Source organism: Pseudorasbora parva, chromosome 20, assembly GCF_024679245.1.
Source record: "Pseudorasbora parva isolate DD20220531a chromosome 20, ASM2467924v1, whole genome shotgun sequence".
In the NCBI taxonomy this organism is placed as follows: domain Eukaryota; kingdom Metazoa; phylum Chordata; class Actinopteri; order Cypriniformes; family Gobionidae; genus Pseudorasbora; species Pseudorasbora parva.
In genome coordinates this window covers 14,416,641-14,435,504 of record NC_090191.1, presented here as the reverse complement: position 1 = coordinate 14,435,504, position 18,864 = coordinate 14,416,641, and the positions used below count along the sequence as shown (strand labels likewise).

General features: G+C 38.4%; 1 long non-coding RNA gene and 5 other non-coding genes across 6 annotated transcripts; 1 reads left to right on the top strand and 5 right to left on the bottom strand.

The window, feature by feature from the left end:
- Positions 1–3,415: 3,415 nt before the first annotated feature.
- On the bottom strand, positions 3,416–3,487 carry trnaa-ugc (transfer RNA alanine (anticodon UGC)). Its single transcript has one exon. It is a non-coding gene; the product is annotated as a tRNA-Ala (tRNA).
- Positions 3,488–4,855: 1,368 nt separating this feature from the next.
- On the bottom strand, positions 4,856–4,927 carry trnaa-ugc (transfer RNA alanine (anticodon UGC)). Its single transcript has one exon. It is a non-coding gene; the product is annotated as a tRNA-Ala (tRNA).
- A 449-nt stretch (positions 4,928–5,376) lies between these two features.
- Positions 5,377–5,448, bottom strand: trnaa-ugc (transfer RNA alanine (anticodon UGC)). The gene has a single exon. It is a non-coding gene; the product is annotated as a tRNA-Ala (tRNA).
- A 981-nt stretch (positions 5,449–6,429) lies between these two features.
- Positions 6,430–6,501, bottom strand: trnaa-ugc (transfer RNA alanine (anticodon UGC)). Its single transcript has one exon. It is a non-coding gene; the product is annotated as a tRNA-Ala (tRNA).
- Positions 6,502–7,156: 655 nt separating this feature from the next.
- Positions 7,157–7,228, bottom strand: trnaa-ugc (transfer RNA alanine (anticodon UGC)). Its single transcript has one exon. It is a non-coding gene; the product is annotated as a tRNA-Ala (tRNA).
- Positions 7,229–13,446: 6,218 nt separating this feature from the next.
- Positions 13,447–18,564, top strand: LOC137049719 (uncharacterized). The gene is made up of 3 exons (XR_010899683.1): positions 13,447–13,525; positions 14,189–14,326; positions 18,464–18,564. It is a non-coding gene; the product is annotated as an uncharacterized lncRNA (long non-coding RNA).
- Positions 18,565–18,864: the final 300 nt, after the last annotated feature.

Below are 18,864 nucleotides of genomic sequence, written 5' to 3'. Positions count from 1 at the left end.
CCAAAATTATTGCCCTAAGATTGGAAAAAGTTATCTCACAATTGGTACACATGGATCAGACAGGATTTATTCAGAATCGTTCTCTTTTTGATAATATTCGTAGACTTCTGAATATAATTTTTTCTGCGTCTCAGGTAGACTATCCCGTTATTGCTATTTCTTTAGATGCAGAAAAGGCCTTTGACCGAGTTGAGTGGTTATACTTGCTTTTAGTCCTCCAAAAGATGAATTTTGGCCCTAAATTTATTAATATGGTTAAGATGCTTTATAGCCACCCAACAGCGGCCATTCAGACCAATGGTGAGATCTCGACTCTGTTCCCCTTGGGGCGGGGCACGAGACAGGGCTGCCCACTGTCTCCCCTCTTATTTGCTCTAGCAATAGAGCCATTAGCTATTGCAATTCGCTCACATGATGTCATTGGTGGATTTACAATCCTCCAATCTCAGCATGTAATCTCACTATACGCGGACGATATCATGCTGTATTTGACCAATGTAGACACATCTATACCAGCCTTAACAGCTCTATTACAGGATTATGGGAACATATCTGGTTATAAAATTAATATGAATAAGAGTGTTTCTATGCCAATTAATATAGCTGCTACTCGATTGCCTCGTACAAATTTCCCCTTTGCTTGGAATATAGATAAGTTTCAGTATTTAGGATTACAAATACCCAGAGATCTGTCTCAGCTTTACAATCTAAACTATTATCCTTTGCTTAAAAGTGTAGAAATGGACTTAGATAGATGGAAATCTCTTCCTATTTCGTTGATTGGCAGAGTAAATTCCATCAAAATGACTGTTCTACCAAAAATTTTATATCTGTTTCAGGCACTCCCTCCTGTGTTGCCAAAGTCTTTTTTTAAGGACCTCCACAGAATCATCTCAAGGTTCTTATGGAAAGGGAAAGTACCGCGGGTCAAGCTAAATTCCCTATTTATGACATTCCGAAAAGGAGGACTCAAGTTGCCTAACTTTTATCTATATTACTGTGCAGCTCAGCTGCGTTCGGTGTGGATTTGGCGATCAAATTGCATTTCTCCCCCTGCCTGGCGACAAATAGAGGAAGTACAAATACAAGGCATAGCTCTCGCTGCAATACCTTTTGTTCCTATAAATTGCGTAAAGAGATTGACTTCTAATCCACTGATTGTTGGTACTTGTAAAATTTTCGCAGACCTAAGAAAAAAGACAAACTGCGAACAGACTTTGTTCAGATCCACTGCATTTCATTATAATCTTTTCCTACCCCCAGCTCTTAAAGACGGCATAACCAAACAGTGGTACGAGTGTGGTATTCAAACTTTCGGTAAGCTTTATGAGGGGGATACACTCATGTCCTTCGAGCAGCTACAACAAAATTTTTACTTCCCCCCTAAATTTTTCTTTAAATACCTTCAAATCCGACATTACATTCAGACTCAGCAAGGTGGCCGTTTATCAGACCTCTCCCTTTCCCCTCTGGAGGCAATCCTATCTGGAAAAACAGACCATAAGAGTCTTGTCTCATTTATCTATGGCAAGCTGTCCCAGCTGACTGCTAATAATCTTTGCAATGTTAAATCTAAATGGGAAAAAGACCTGGAATGCACGTTTGATGAAGAGGATTGGGAAATCATATGTAAGAATGCTCAGACTTTGTCTCTTAACAGTCGTCATAAACTCATCCAATTTAATGTAATCCATAGAGTCTACTATACTCCAGTAAGACTACACACTTTTAAAAGTACCTACTCAGAGCTCTGTCCTAGATGTAAAGATGACAGAGGGACTCTTTTACACATGCTGTGGTCGTGCCCTATCCTAGAGGGATACTGGGATGGGGTCTTGGAGATCATTAGTAAAGTTGTTGGCAATAATATACCCAGGGAGCCCAGGCTTACCCTATAAGGGGACACTTCTTTGCTGGATAAGCAAAAGGGTTTCAGTTTGAGGTTTGTTAGATTAGCTCTTTTAGCAGCTGTAAAGTGTGTAACATTGAGGTGGAAGGATCCTAATCCTCCGTCGTCTTCTATGTGGACTACAGAAGTATCATCCTATGTACCACTGGAAAAAATAGCATTTCGTTTGAAGAAACGTCAAGATTTGTTTGTAAAACATTGGGGCAACTTTCTCTCGTATCTTGGTATAACAACAGGACAAAGTACTTAAATTTCAAATAACTTTCCATGTCTTTTGTTCAGTGTGTCTATGGTTTATTTGTGGCACTGGGTGGGGATTGGGGTATGTTATAGGGTTTTGTACAAGGGAAGATCTGTACAGTCTATCCTGTATTTTGTACTGAAATGTAATATTAAAACCCAATAAATACAATGTTAAAAAAAAAAGAAAAAGCTTTGAGTTAAAGGATGACTTTCTTGGAGATGCTGGGGATTGAACCCAGGACCTCATACATGCAAAGCATGCAGTCTACCACTGAGCTACATCCCCTGATGGACTGAAGCAAGTTTCCTGCAGCCTAGTGGAAAGTTTCACATTGCTTTGAAATGCTAGCTTGAGTAAAAGGGACATGTAACTCACCACAACCTTCACAAGAGGCAGTAGCTCAATGGTAGAGCATATACTTTGCATGTGTGAGGCTAATGGAAAGTTCCACATTCCTTTAAAATGCTGGGGATTGAAACCAGGACCTTTGTTGCAAAAAAATAAAAAATAAAACTTTTCAATTCTTCAACTTTCCTTGGAGACGCTGAGATTGAACCCAGGAGCTCATACATGCAAAGCATGTTCTCTACCACTGAACCACTGGCCCTTGTGAATGTTGGGCTGAGTTACAAGTGCCTTGTACTCAAGCTAGATGCTAATTTCCCAACTAAAAAATTAGGCAGAGAGAGATGTGCAACAGATAAAGGTTTGAGTTAAAGGATAACTTTCCTTGGAGATGAGGGGGATTGAACCCAGGACCTCATACATGCAAAGCATGCGCTCTACCACTGAGCTACATCCCCTGATGGACTGAAGCAAGTTTCCTGCAGGCTAGTGGAAAGTTCCACATTCCTTTGAAATGCTAGCTTGAGTAAAAGGGACATGAAACTCACCACAACCTTCACAAGGGGCAGTAGCTCAATGGTAGAGCAGGTGCTTTGCATGTATGAGGCTAAAGGAAAGTTCCAAATTGCTTTAAAATGCTGGGGATTGAACCCAGGACATTTGTTGCAAAAAAATCCAACAAAATAACTTTACAATTCTACGTGGTAACACGGGAACTTTCCTTGGAGACGCTGGGGATTGAACCCATGACCACATGAATGCAAAGCATATGCTCTACCACTGAGCTACTGTCACTTGAGAAAGCTTTGCTGAGTTACATGTTCCTTGTACTCAAGCTAGTTGTTATTTTTCCAAATATAAATTTGGCAGAGAGAGATGTGCAACAGATAAAGCTTTGAGTTAAAGGATGACTTTCTTGGAGATGCTGGGGATTGAACCCAGAACCTCATACATGCAAAGCATGCGCTCTACCACTGAGCTACATCCCCTGATGGACTGAAGCAAATTTCCTGCAGGCGAGTGGAAAGTTCCACATTGCTAAGAAATGCTAGCTTGAGTAAAAGGGACATGACACTCACCACAACCTTCACAGGGGGCAGTAGCTCAATGGTAGAGTATATGCTTTGCATGTATGAGGCTAAAGGAAAGTTCCAAATTGCTTTAAAATGCTGGGGATTGAACCCAGGACATTTGTTGCAAAAAAAATCCAACAAAATAACTTTACAATTCTAAGTGGTGACACGGGAACTTTCCTTGGAGACGCTGGGGATTGAACCCAGGAGCTCATACATGCAAAGCATGTGCTCTACCACTGAGCCACTGGCCCTAGTGAAGGTTGGGCTGAGATACATGTACCTTATACTCAAGCTAGCTGCCATTTTTCCAAATATAAATTAGGCAGAGAGAGATGCACAACAGATAAAGCTTTGAGGTGAAGTATAACTATCCTTGGAGTTGCTGGAGATTGAACCCATGACCACATGCATGCAAAGCATATGCTCTACCACTGAGCTACTGGCACTTGAGAAAGCTGAGTTGAGTTACATGTGCCTTGTACTCAAGCTAGTTGTTATTTTTCCAAATATAAATTTGGCAGAGAGAGATGTTCAACAGATAAAGCTTTGAGTTAAAGGATGACTTTCTTGGAGATGCTGGGGACTGAACCCAGGACCTCTTACATGCAAAGCATGCGCTCTACCACTGAGCTACATCCCCTGATGGACTGAAGCAAGTTTCCTGCAGCCTAGTGGAAAGTTCCACATTGCGTTGAAATGCTAGCTTGAGTAAAAGGAACATGTAACTCACCACAACCTTCACAAGAGGCAGTTGCTCAATGGTAGAGCATATACTTTGCATGTGTGAGGCTAATGGAAAGTTCCACATTCCTTTAAATTGCTGGGGATTGAAACCAGGACCTTTGTTGCAAAAAAAAAATAAAAAATAAAACTTTTCAATTCTTCAACTTTCCTTGGAGACGCTGAGATTGAACCCAGGAGCTCATACATGCAAAGCATGTGCTCTACCACTGAGCCACTGGACTTGTGAAGGTTGGGCTGAGTTACATGTACCTTATACTCAAGCTAGTTGCTATTTTTCCAAATATAAATTAGGCAGAGAGAGATGCACAACAGATAAAGCTTAGTGTTGAAGGACAATTTCCTTTGGAGTACCTGGGGATTGAACCCATGACCACATGCATGCAAAGCATATGCTCTACCACTGAGCTACTGGCACATGAGAAAGCTGTGCTGAGTTACATTTGCCTTGTACTCAAGCTAGTTGCTATTTTTCCAAATATAAATTTGGCAGAGAGAGATGTGCAACAGATAAAGCTTTGAGTTAAAGGATGACTTTCTTGGAGATGCTGGGGATTGAACCCAGGACCTCATACATGCAAAGCATGCGCTCTACCACTGAGCTACATCCCCTGATGGACTGACGCAAGTTTCCTGCAGGCGAGTGGAAAGTTCCACATTGCTTTGAAATGCTAGCTTTAGTAAAAGGGACATGTATCTCACCACAACCTTCACAAGAGGCAGTAGCTCAATGGTAGAGCATATACTTTGCATGTGTGAGGCTAATGGAAAGTTCCACATTCCTTTAAATTGCTGGGGATTGAAACCAGGACCTTTGTTGCAAAAAAAAATAAATAAAAAAAACTTTTCAATTCTACAACTTTCCTTGGAGACGCTGAGATTGAACCCAGGAGCTCATACATGCAAAGCATGTTCTCTACCACTGAACCACTGGCCCTTGTGAATGTTGGGCTGAGTTACAAGTGCCTTGTACTCAAGCTAGATGCTAATTTCCCAACTAAAAAATTAGGCAGCGAGAGATGTGCAACAGATAAAGGTTTGAGTTAAAGGATAACTTTCCTTGGAGATGCTGGGGATTGAACCCAGGACCTCATACATGCAAAGCATGCGCTCTACCACTGAGCTACATCCCCTGATGGACTGAAGCAAGTTTCCTGCAGCCTAGTGGAAAGTTCCACATTGCATTGAAATGCTAGTTTGAGTAAAAGGGACATGTAACTCACCACAACCTTCAAAAGAGGCAGTAGCTCAATGGTAGAGCATATTCTTTGCATGTGTGAGGCTAATGGAAAGTTCCACATTCCTTTAAATTGCTGGGGCTTGAAACGAGGACCTTTGTTGCAAAAAAATAAAAAAAAATAAAAACTTTTCAATTCAACAACTTTCCTTGGAGACGCTGAGATTGAACCCAGGAGCTCATACATGCAAAGCATGTGCTCTACCACTGAACCACTGGCCCTTGTGAATGTTGGGCTGAGTTACATGTGCCTTGTACTCAAGCTAGATGCTAATTTCCCAACTAAATAATTAGGCAGAGAGAGATGTGCAACAGATAAATGTTTGAGTTAAAGGATAACTTTCCTTGGAGATGATGGGGATTGAACCCTGGACCTCATACATGCAAAGCATGCGCTCTACCACTGAGCTACATCCCCTGATGGACTGAAGCAAGTTTCCTGCAGGCCATTGGAAAGTTCCACATTGCTTTGAAATGCTAGCTTGAGTAAAAGGGACATGAAACTCACCACAACCTTCACAAGGGGCAGTAGCTCAATGGTAGAGCAGGTGCTTTGCATGTATGAGGCTAAAGGAAAGTTCCAAATTGCTTTAAAATGCTGGGGATTGAACCCAGGACATTTGTTGCAAAAAAATCCAACAAAATAACTTTACAATTCTACGTGGTAACACGGGAACTTTCCTTGGAGACGCTGGGGATTGAACCCATGACCACATGAATGCAAAGCATATGCTCTACCACTGAGCTACTGTCACCTGAGAAAGCTGTGCTGAGTTACATGTGCCTTGTACTCAAGCTAGTTGTTATTTTTCCAAATATAAATTTGGCAGAGAGAGATGTGCAACAGAAAAAGATTTGAGTTAAAGGATGACTTTCTTGGAGATGCTGGGGATTGAACCCAGGACCTCATACATGCAAAGCATGCGCTCTACCACTGAGCTACATCCCCTGACGGACTGAAGCAAGTTTCCTGCAGGCGAGTGGAAAGTTCCACATTGCTAAGAAATGCTAGCTTGAGTAAAAGGGACATGAAACTCACCACAACCTTCACAGGGGGCAGTAGCTCAATGGTAGAGTATATGCTTTGCATGTATGAGGCTAAAGGAAAGTTCCAAATTGCTTTAAAATGGTGGGGATTGAACCCAGGACATTTGTTGCAAAAAAAATCCAACAAAACAACTTTACAATTCTAAGTGGTGACACGTGAACTTTCTTTGGAGACGCTGGGGATTGAACCCAGGAGCTCATACATGCAAAGCATGTGTTCTACCACTGAGCCACTGGCCCTAGTGAAGGTTGGGCTGAGATACATGTACCTTATACTCAAGCTAGCTGCCATTTTTCCAAATATAAATTAGGCAGAGAGAGATGCACAACAGATAAAGCTTTGAGGTGAAGTATAACTATACTTGGAGTTGCTGGAGATTGAACCCATGACCACATGCATGCAAAGCATATGCTCTACCACTGAGCTACTGGCACTTGAGAAAGCTGTGTTGAGTTACATGTGCCTTGTACTCAAGCTAGTTGTTATTTTTCCAAATATAAATTTGGCAGAGAGAGATGTGCAACAGATAAAGCTTTGAGTTAAAGGATGACTTTCTTGGAGATGCTGGGGATTGAACCCAGGACCTCATACATGCAAAGCATGCGCTCTACCACTGAGCTACATCCCCTGATGGCCTGCAAGTTTCCTGCAGCCTAGTGGAAAGTTCCACATTGCGTTGAAATGCTAGCTTGAGTAAAAGGAACATGTAACTCACCACAACCTTCACAAGAGGCAGTTGCTCAATGGTATAGCATATACTTTGCATGTGTGAGGCTAATGGAAAGTTCCACATTCCTTTAAATAGCTGGGGATTGAAACCAGGACCTTTGTTGCAAAAATATTAAAAATAAAACTTTTCAATTCTTCAACTTTCCTTGGAGACGCTGAGATTGAACCCAGGAGCTCATACATGCAAAGCATGTACTCTACCACTGAACCACTGGCCCTTGTGAATGTTGGGCTGAGTTACATGTGCCTTGTACTCAAGCTAGATGCTAATTTTCCAACTAAATAATTAGGCAGAGAGAGATGTGCAACAGATAAAGGTTTGAGTTAAAGGAAAACTTTCCTTGGAGATGCTGGGGATTGAACCCAGTACCTCATACATGCAAAGCATGCGCACTACCACTGAGCTACATCCCCTGATGGACTGAAGCAAGTTTCCTGCAGCCTAGTGGAAAGTTCCACATTGCTTTGAAATGCTAGCTTGAGTAAAAGGGACATGTAACTCACCACAACCTTCACAAGAGGCAGTAGCTCAATGGTATAGCATATACTTTGCATGTGTGAGGCTAATGGAAAGTTCCACATTCCTTTAAATAGCTGGGGATTGAAACCAGGACCTTTGTTGCAAAAATATTAAAAATAAAACTTTTCAATTCTTCAACTTTCCTTGGAGACGCTGAGATTGAACCCAGGAGCTCATACATGCAAAGCATGTGCTCTACCACTGAACCACTGGCCCTTGTGAATGTTGGGCTGAGTTACATGTGCCTTGTACTCAAGCTAGATGCTAATTTTCCAACTAAATAATTAGGCAGAGAGAGATGTGCAACAGATAAAGGTTTGAGTTAAAGGAAAACTTTCCTTGGAGATGCTGGGGATTGAACCCAGTACCTCATACATGCAAAGCATGCGCACTACCACTGAGCTACATCCCCTGATGGACTGAAGCAAGTTTCCTGTAGCATAGTGGAAAGTTCCACATTGCTTTGAAATGCTAGCTTGAGTAAAAGGGACATGAAACTCACCACAACCTTCACAAGGGGCAGTAGCTCAATGGTAGAGCATATGCTTTGCATGTCTTAGGCTAAAGGAATGTTCCACATTGCTTTAAAATGCTGGGAATTGAACCCAGGACCTTTTTTTTTGCAAAAATACAAAAAAAAAAAAATACAAAAAAAGAACCTTACAATTCTACAAATTTCCTTGGAGAGGCTGGGGATTGAAGCCAGGAGCTCATACATATAAAGCATGCGCTCTACCACTGAGCCACTGGCCCTTGTGAAGGTTGGGCTGAGTTACATGTGCATTGTACTCAAGCTAGTTGCTATTTTTCCAAATATAAATTAGGCAGAGAGAGATGCGCAACAGATAAAGCTTTGAGTTGAAGGATAACTTTCTTTGAAAATGCTGGGGAATGAACCCAGGACCCCATGCATGCAAAGCATATGCTCTACCACTGAGCTACAGGCACTTGTGAAAGTTGGGTTGAGTTACATGTGCCTTGTACTCAAGCTAGTTGCTATTTTTCCAAATATAAATTAGGCAGAGAGAGTTGCGCAATAGATAAATCTTTGAGTTGAAAGATAACTATCCTTGGAGTATCTGGGGATTGCACCCATGACCACATGCATGCAAATCATATGCTCTACCACTGAGCCAATGGCCCTTGCGAAGGTTGGGCTGTTACATGTGCCTTGTACTCAAGGTAGTTGCTATCTTTTCAAATATAAATTTGGAATGTGATGCATGATGTGCAACAGATAAAGCTTTGAGTTAAAGGACAACTTTACTTGGAGATGCTGGGGATTGAACCCAGGACCTCAAACATGCAAAGCATGCGCTCAGCTACATCCCCTGATGGAGGGAAGCAAGATTCCAGCAGGCTAGTGGAAAGTTCCACATTGCTAAGAAATGCTAGCTTGAGTAAAAGGGACATGTAACTCACCACAACCTTCACAAGGGGCAGTAGCTCAGTGGTAGAGCATATGCTTTGCATGTATGAGGCTAGTAGAAAATTCCACATTGCTTTAAAATGCTGGGGATTGAACCCAGGGACCTTTGTTGCAAATTAAAAAAAAAAAAAATAACTTTACAATTATACAACTTTCCTTTGAGACTCTGGGGATTGAACCCAGGAGCTCATAAATGCAAAGCATGTGCTCTAGCACTGAGCCACTGGCCCTTGTGAAGGCTTGGCTGAGTTACATGTGCCTTGTACTCAAGCTAGTTGCTATTTTTCCAAATATAAATTAGGCAGAGAGAGGTGCACAACAGAAAGCTTTGAGTTAAAGGATAACTTTCTTTGAAAATGCTGGTGATTGAACCCAAGACCTCACACATGCAAAGCATATGCTCTACCAAAGAGCTACAGGCACTTGTGGAAGTTTGGCTGAGTTGCATGTGCCTTGTAGACAATCTTGTTGCTATTTTTTCAAATATAAATTAGGCAGAGAGTGTTGCGCAACAGATAAAGCTTAGAGTTGAAGGATAGTCAGGGGGCCAATTCTGAAAAGGGCTTCCGTTAAGACTTTTGCGGACATGTTTTGGTACAAGCTGTCACCCTTTTTTTGTGTTAGAAGACATCCATAGGTAAGATATTAGGGTGGTTGTCAAGCTGATTTTTATTTTATTTTTTTGTGACTGTACAAGCAATTTCAGGCCAATTTTTTGGTTTCCTTCTCAGCTCGACATACCAACAATAAATGTTGAATATCTTCACAACCACAAGGACCATATACATAAAACTTGTATCAAATGAAAGCTAACACTCATGGGATGTCTGCTAAAGTAAGCACATGAACATTTATTGTACAGTATAAGAGAAAACAGAACTAGAACATGAAAAAAACAATCTCTGCCTAAATAGAACCAGTTTTCAAAGTGAATATCAGCTTGGAAACCTAACATAGTATCCCAAAACCTCTATCAATCAGTACAACTATCTATGGGAATGAGTCAAGCCAAGTTTAAAGCTTGTAGGAAGAGACAGTGCAATGTTGCACAAGTTTGAATACTTTAATGTCTAAGCGCAAATGTAGAAGTGTAGATCGTTATCTATGGTGCTATTTGATTTCATTAATGTACAACAGGGCCGGCGTTTGCTATAGGCGAGCTAGGCGGTTGCCTAGGGCGACATTTGTGTTAGGGGCGCGAGCGCGCTCTAGTGCCGCCCATTACTTCCCATTAAGAATCGGAACAAGCGAAATACAACATAATGTTCATTAAACATGATCATCACGGGGCGCCCCCTCAGCCACACCTTTAATTACTTATCAACCTGATTATTAGATTGAATTGATGGTGATTATTTATTATTAGTTCAGGATTTAGGTCAGGCAAGTGCTCATCTTGCGCGTTCATCAAAAATGAGGCGTCTAAACCCGCGGATGCACAGGGACGGAAAAAGAGAAAAAAAGAAAGGAAGAAAATCGAAAGAAAGCCCAGTATAGAGGTTAGTCTTCTTATCTCAGCCAATAAGTTGTCAAACAAAAAAAAAATTACTTAGTATTAATCTTATCAACTAATATTTATTTTATAAATATGATTAATATTGTCACTAAGCTATCACTTGCTAGTTTTCTTCATAATTACTATACGTATTGCAAACACTTCACTGACAATAATGTACAATAACCTACATGGATGTCATTTAAATATCAAAAGTCCAGTTCGTTATAAATATGGATAACGTATGCATGTTATTTATGAAAAGTACAAACGCTCTCTACGTGGGCGTCAGAAGGAAATAAATACGGCCCGGTTTTTTTTTAGCAGCCTAACGAAAGATGCCATATTATTTACATCAAACACAAATATGCTGTGTTCACCAAATTCTTTACAGTGGCTGTAGTGTTGTGGTAAGACGCATGGCATCAAGAATTGATGCAGGTCGATCAGAGGTTCGATCCCGCCTTTTGCCAAACTCGCTCTATTCCCTTTTCCCATCACTTATCAGATCGGAAAGGCATTTATTTTCAATAAAAAGAGAGAAAATGTTTGAAAAGTGGAAATAAAGCGTCGAACATGTTTAATAATAAGTGCTTCTCGGTTAGGGGTAGGCCTAGGAAAACAGACATGTGCTGAATTAGAGACGATAAAAGTGAGTGGAGTGGGGTGGGGTGGCGTGGTGTGGGGTGGTGTGGGGTGGTGTGGGGTGGGGCGCAAAACTCCATCTCGCCTAGGGCAACCAAAGAGCTAGAGCCGGCCCTGATGTACAATGGTGTAAAAAAAATATTATATTTAATTGACATATCACGGTAGTTATTAATTCCATCCTAAAAAACTGCTCTCTCACTTCTTTGGTGTTAGGGGTTAGTAACTAGTTTGTAGTAATAACTATGAAATAGTCAGGAGGCCAAAACTGATTAAAACTTTGTCTGACACTTTTTTGTACATGCATACAACCTATCCAGTATTAATATTTAACCCCCCAACATGTGTTTTAGCCAGGTTGTCAGCTTAGAATGTTTGTTGTTTTTTTCCATTTTAACACTATAATCTTAAAAGTGGTAAAATTGGATTTTCCCCCCAAAAGTGCTTCCATTTTCTAAATTACCTACTGTAATTTTGGGGAAATGTGCAATACAGTATAATCCAATTTATGTGCATGATAATTAAAATAAAAAAATCAATAAATACCACAAGAGTAACACACCACAAAGGTGACTGTTGTGTCAGCACAGCTGTGATTTGACATGAAGCAGCAGATCCTAGGCTAATGGTTCTGCTGGAAGGCTAATGAATACAAACCAACATTTACCTTCTGGTGACAATATGTATCTTGTGTCTATACTTTTGGCATTCACACGGGCACTGAGATGTGGTGACTGGAAGCTTTACATGTCAACCTTCAAAAGCATGATGCCCTGGTTTGCTGCGTATGATCACACAAAATGGGGTGCTGTATTCATAGCAGACATGTTACAGCTGGCACAGACATGGTACATCTCAATTCGTGCTGCCGAGTCTATAGCCATTTTTAAAAAAACATCTTAAGACACATCTTTTCCAATTGCACCTGACCAATACAGAATAGAACTTACTGATCACCACAGCAATGACCAAAAAGCGCACACTCCTGGATCATATCTACGTCTCTCATCCGGATTTGTGCCTTCAGGCGGGTGTGTTACATAGTTATCATAGCCATCATAATCCGGTGTACTGTATTTTGCATACGTGAGTTTTTGTTATTGATGGCTATTGCTGCGTGTTTAGCTAGAATGCCATACAAAACCAACCCATTGGGCCACTGAATCTGCTTAACGACAGCAGTTGGGGCAACAGCCTTAGTCCTAATGGGTTGTTATCATGGATATCAAAATCCAGTGTTCTGTATTTTGCGTACGTGAGTTTTTATTGTAGATGGCTATTGCTGCGCGTTTAGCTAGAATGCCATACAAAACCAACCCATTGGGCCACTGAATCTGCATTAACGACAACAGCTGGGGCAACAGCCTTAGTCCTAATGGGTTATTATCATGGCTATCAAAATCCAGTGTTCTGTATTTTGCGTACGTGAGTTTTTGTTGTAGGTGGCTATTGTAGATGGCTATTTAAAAAAAAAAAAATTGTGTACTGTGCTAATTAATTGAGACTTCTTACAGCTCTTACAGATTGTTGGCCTTGTTTGTTTCGTTGCTTCTATTGCTCTCCCCTGTTTTGTAAGTCGCTTTGGATAAAAGTGTCTGCTAAATGATTAAATGTAAATGTTAAATGGCACAGACGGCACCACGGGTCTGACGTCACAAAAGACGTCATTTGTGGCATGATTTTTATAGTAAAACTACAACTATCAGAGTTTTATATTCTAGACATAGCCTATCCTGTGGAATCCAAAACCTGTCAGTTTTATTTATTTATTTTCATTTACAGGAAGAAAAAAAATTGCTGTGCACCTCATGCAGGATATTGTCAATTTTCCTGGAAATATCCTGAAAAAGTTATTTAATCCTTTGGAAAAAGATCAAGATACTAGACTTGAATTGCAATCACTTCTCACTTGCTACATTTAGACATTACCATACGCTTTTAAAAACAAATGGTATTGATAGCTTTGAGAATCTTTGGTTTCTTCCTAATGTTTCTTCTTTCTTTTGTGAATTGCTATTTCGTGTGAACGGGACTTTTATTTTGGTGTGGCACCGTGACATCATAAGGCTGCGCTGTGCTCCAGCATCTTTGATTCAGCTGAAGAAAGGTTTGTTTTTAATCAGTTAAAGTGTTTAAATCCAACACTACCCTTTCAGATGATTATACAGATAACTGTGAAACGAATTGTGTTTTTAAATTAACATTTTAATGTATCTAATAACAGCAATGAACATAATGAGAGAGTAAATTGCATAAATAACAGAATTTAATGCCTTTTAGTAAAGGTGCGTCTCATTTTGCTCCCTATATTGTGAAGCAGTTGATCATAAGCTATTTGGTAACTGGCAAGTAATACAAGAGAAACTGATTTTTTTCTTAACCAATTCAGATTAAATTGAATCAAGTGCTTCTCAAAATTATTCAGGTTGTAAGCGCTTAAATGGCAATGCTTTCATCACAGTGTAATAAACTATTAAATATAATCTTTAAATCAATATAAATCTACCACATGTAAATCATAAAGGTCTATTAATTGGCTGTATAATTGTGTCCTTTTATTAATTTGTAGTTCTAATTTTAAGTGGTTTTTTTTTTTTTTTTTTTTTTTTTTTTTTTTTGTCTGAGCAGGTCATTTAAGGCCATTAACTCTCACTCTCTTCTCCCTTCGCAATGTGCTGATACGGCACTAGGGAGCTGATTGAGACATACCAAAGATTTAGTTTGGATGCATTTTTCTTTCTGTTAATTATTCTTATCTTAAACATGACAGAGTGTCAAACAGCTCTGGAAAACTGGTGAAGCGACTGAGATCCACATATAAAGATGGCGTTTATTAAAAAAGAGAGTGAAGACATGAAGATTGAAGAAACATTCAGAGTGAAACAAGAAGATACTGATGAACAAAAAGGTTGTTTTTTCAGTCATTTTCTCTTGCATTTCTTTATCTCTATTATTTGTCTTGTCATAAGTCATGCATTAGATGAGGATAAATGATGAAATAATATTAAAACAATTATTTTGAGTTACATGAAAACTAATAACTACTACTGAATTAAAAAAGTATATCATTCTATTATTAAATTATGCAACAGTATCTAACAAAAACATTTATCAAAAATGAAGAGAGTTCATGTGAAATGTAATCAACTTTACATTTATCTATAATTTGTCATCCTCAGTCACTTTATCATATCAGGATTTATAAACATTACTTTATTTCCAAGACATACTGATTAAAACCCCTTTACTCCTCAAAAAAATGTTTAAAAGGAAATTAGTCTGTCACACCTTTTAAGAAAGAAATGTAAGAAATGTTTTTTTTTAATGTTTTTTACATTTTCGTGTGATGCACGCATATAATGCAGCATCCTGCACATTTTCTTGTATTTTCTTTTTTACATGTCAAAAATAAATCTATTCTGCTGTTTGGCTATTTCTGTTATTGAATTATGTCTCAAAAGTGTGTCTCAAGACACACACATATAACCATTCCTGAGCACTGTGTCTTGCATTTTGAGATTTTTTTTTCCCATCCAATTTTTTTCCGTTCTTAAAGGGTTAGTTAACCCAAAAAATTAAAATGAGCTCATGGTTTACTCAATCAATCAATAAATCAATCAACTTTATTTATATAGCGCTTTATTTATATTTACAATGATGATTGTTTCAAAGCAGCTTCACAGTGTTAAACAGGACAATATTGCAACAAAATTTGATTTGGCTAGTTTGATTTGGATAGTTTATAGAATTAAATATGACCCAATTAATACATTTAATTTGTATATTTAGTTGAATAACTTGGATACTAATTTTAGTGTCCCCAACCGACTCAACCTCAAGCCATCCTAGGTGTTCATGACATTCTTCTTCAGATGAGCACAACCTGAGTTATATTAAAAATGTCCTGGTTCTTCCAAACCAGGGCTGTGCAGAGAACCTTGGAGGGGCAGGTGCTCAAAGTATAAAAGGGGCACATGGAACAAGGCTTTTAATCGGGCTGTGCTCAAAATATCAATACAGCAATATATTGTCACACATTCCATTCTGATACGCGTTGCAATACAGATGTTTCTGTATTGATATGGCAGCAAATGCTGTGATGCAGTTTTGATACGAAACCTTTAAAAGGTCAAAAGTTAAAAAAATATTTTAAAAGTTAAAAAAATAAAAAAATTCTTTCCACCTATTAATAACTCTGGGATTAGAAACTGTTATACTTATGATTCTGTTATACAGAATAGTAAACAAACTGTTATAGTAAACTGTAGGTAGGACATGGTCATTATTCAAAATCAACGTGGCCCGTTACGTACAGTACAGAATAGTTTTATTTAGCATCATGTCAGTATCTGTGGCTATTTTCATGGCAAAAACTGAATTACAAATATACAAGAGTTACATTTATGCAATATAAATAAAAACCAAGCAAAAAAAACACACAAAAAAGCAATATTATACAAGATTTTTAACATTAACTTCTAAAAGCTTTTCTGGTAAAATCTTAAGCTTAAATTCCTAAATAAATCCTTTAGTGGGTTTGCTGCCTTTGCTGTTGTTGTTGCTGCTGATACTGCTGGAGTATATCTGAGACTATAGACATTAAAACAAGCGCTAACACTTTACTTGTAGGGGTGTGGATAAGACTGACATGACACGTCATGAATATGAAGGAGTTTTTATGCATGTTTATGACAACTGTCATTAAGTGTCTTCCACTCAATTATGTCATTTTTAATGCAAAGATGACATTATGTGAGATGTCTTGTTAGTGATAGTGACTTTAAAATGTAAAGTTGTCATAAAGACATCTCACATAATGTCATCTTTGCATTAAAAATGACATAATTGAGTGAATGACACTTAATGACAGTTGTCATAAACATGCATAAAAACTCCTTCATATTCATAACCTGGGTATTTTCATACCTTTTCCTTAAATCTACTAGGGCCATATCTGCACTTTGATGTTAGGTCAGGTTCATTTTATATTGACATCGATATTTTTTATAATACATTTTAAAGTATTATTTCCAGAGATATATTATTGAGTTTAAAGGCTATATTGATTATGCTGTTGTAAACACTACTGTTACAGAAAAACATATATTTTTTTCATATTAAAATTTGTGCTGGGAATCGATTTAAACAAATTAACTAATTAATCAATTTTTTTTCTGTAATTAATCAAGATAAATCACGATTTAAAAACATGGGCATTTTTTATATTTTGATATTGTAATCATTTCAGTTACTCTCCAAATTAATGTAGAAACAATTTAAAGACAACATATTGTAAATATGTGTTGTATTGGCATCTTTTATGAATGAAGGCCAGTATCACTGATACTAATGTCTCTATGAAACATTATGACATTGCATTACAGTATAAATGAAAGCTACCAATTTCAATATTTATTAGGCTTTAAAAAAACACTTAATTTAAGTGAACAATCTTTATATAAACCCATAATAATAAATGTTATATTTACCGGTGGCCTTTTAGACAGAAAATGTAATAGTGGCACCTTTCTGAACTGCCAAAAAATAAATTAAATACAGATGAATTATCATTAAAGCTACACTTTTCTCTGTGATGAACATTATTCACATGAACATGATTGAAACCTGTTCTGAATTTATATAACGTTATATTTTTAATGATAATAAAAAACATATATAGGCTAATTCAGAGGATGAAAAACCAGTATAAACCTTTACCAGTGTTTTTTAAATAAATACTAGAATAAAAATAATAGGTTAAAGTATAAATAGTTTTTAGTAAAATAACAAAGACAAGACTGTGTAAATCTACACCCGTGAAACTTTTCTCCCTCAAACAGCAAACTAATGTTAACGTTACTTCTACAAGCTACACATAAAGGAAACAGCCATATAAACAACAGCTCCATGCTCTCTCCACGTCGTTCTTGTAAATTGATAACAAATAATAACTAACTAAACAAACACTTCGCTGAGAACAACACTTAACGTTACCGCTGTATTGAACAATCCGCTTCTCAGTCCACTCTCCACTGGCGCGCGCAAGCGGCGTGAGAGATGAGGTCATCGGGTGAAAGGTCATCATCATGTGATTAATTTTATTGTTTAATTTATTTAATTTTACTAATAGTATGATTGGGCAGGCCTTCACAAAAGGGCCTTTGATTATATATATACATTTTTTTTTTTTTTTTTTTGCCTTGACAAAAAGGGCACTTTGGGCATCAAGGGTCAAAGAGGCAGGTGCTAGGGCACCCTCCGCCTCCCCTCCCCTCCCCCTCTGCACGTGCCTGTTCCAAACTTTATATTGGCAGTGACTGTTGGGTCATTTTTGAACTCCATAAAGCGCATCTATCCATCATATATCTGCTCCACATGGCTCCGGTGGGGGTTAATAAAGGCCTTCAGAAGCAAAGTGGCAGATTTGCGTAAGAAGAATATTATTAAATATTAGTATTAAAAGTATTAAACTTTATAAAGTAAATGATCTAGCTTTCGGCAAATCTCCTTCCGTATTCAACTTATGGAAAAAGTATAGCGCCTCTCGCAGTTCAAAATGCTTACACCATGTCTGACGACATAGCTCACCAGTTACACTCGTCAAACTTGTGTAAGCATTTTGAACTGCGAGAGGCGCTACAGTTTTTCCGTAATTTGAATATGGAAGGTGGCCCGCCGGAAGCTAGATATTGTTAAATATGTATATTTTTCTTACAAAAACCCATCGATTAATTTCATAAAGCCTTTATTGCAGGGGGCCTTTTACCTTCCACTTCAATCCACAGCAAAGGTAAACCCGCCTGCTCCTGCAAGATTTGTGTTGGGACCTGCAGGTTTTTATAAAGGCTTTGATAACTGCCAGCTTGAAAGTATTTTGGACGTATCCTAAAGAAAGCAAAGTAGGAACAATATTGACGAGGTTCTGAGATTACAGGTTACACCTTTTTAAGTTGTTCAGTGGCTATAGGATTCAGCTGTTGTTGGATTTGATGTTTTACACGTCTAAATGGTGTCAACTTTGTTTTTTTGTTTCTTTTCACGCTAGACCTGATGGTGCTAAATAAGGAGAGTCAAGAACTGAATGAAATGGAAGAGAAAAAACATGATTTCATGACTGGGGAAAAATCTTTTAGTTATTCACAGACAGAGGTGGGTAGTAACGAATTACATTTACTTCGTTACATTTACTTGAGTACATTTTTTGGGTAACTTGTACTTTTAGAGTATATTTAAAAATGGGTACTTTTACTTTTACTCAAGTACATTTCTTGTGAAAAAACTGTACTTTTACTTCGTTACATTCGGTGGCGTTCCTCCGCTACTGTCAATGGTGATAATTAATTATATATTTTAAAATGAGTTATGACTTGTTCGCAAGTCTCGCGAAACGTTGGAGAGTCTGCTTCGCGAGAGGTGGATATTGTCACCCGCATAAAATAAGCGCGC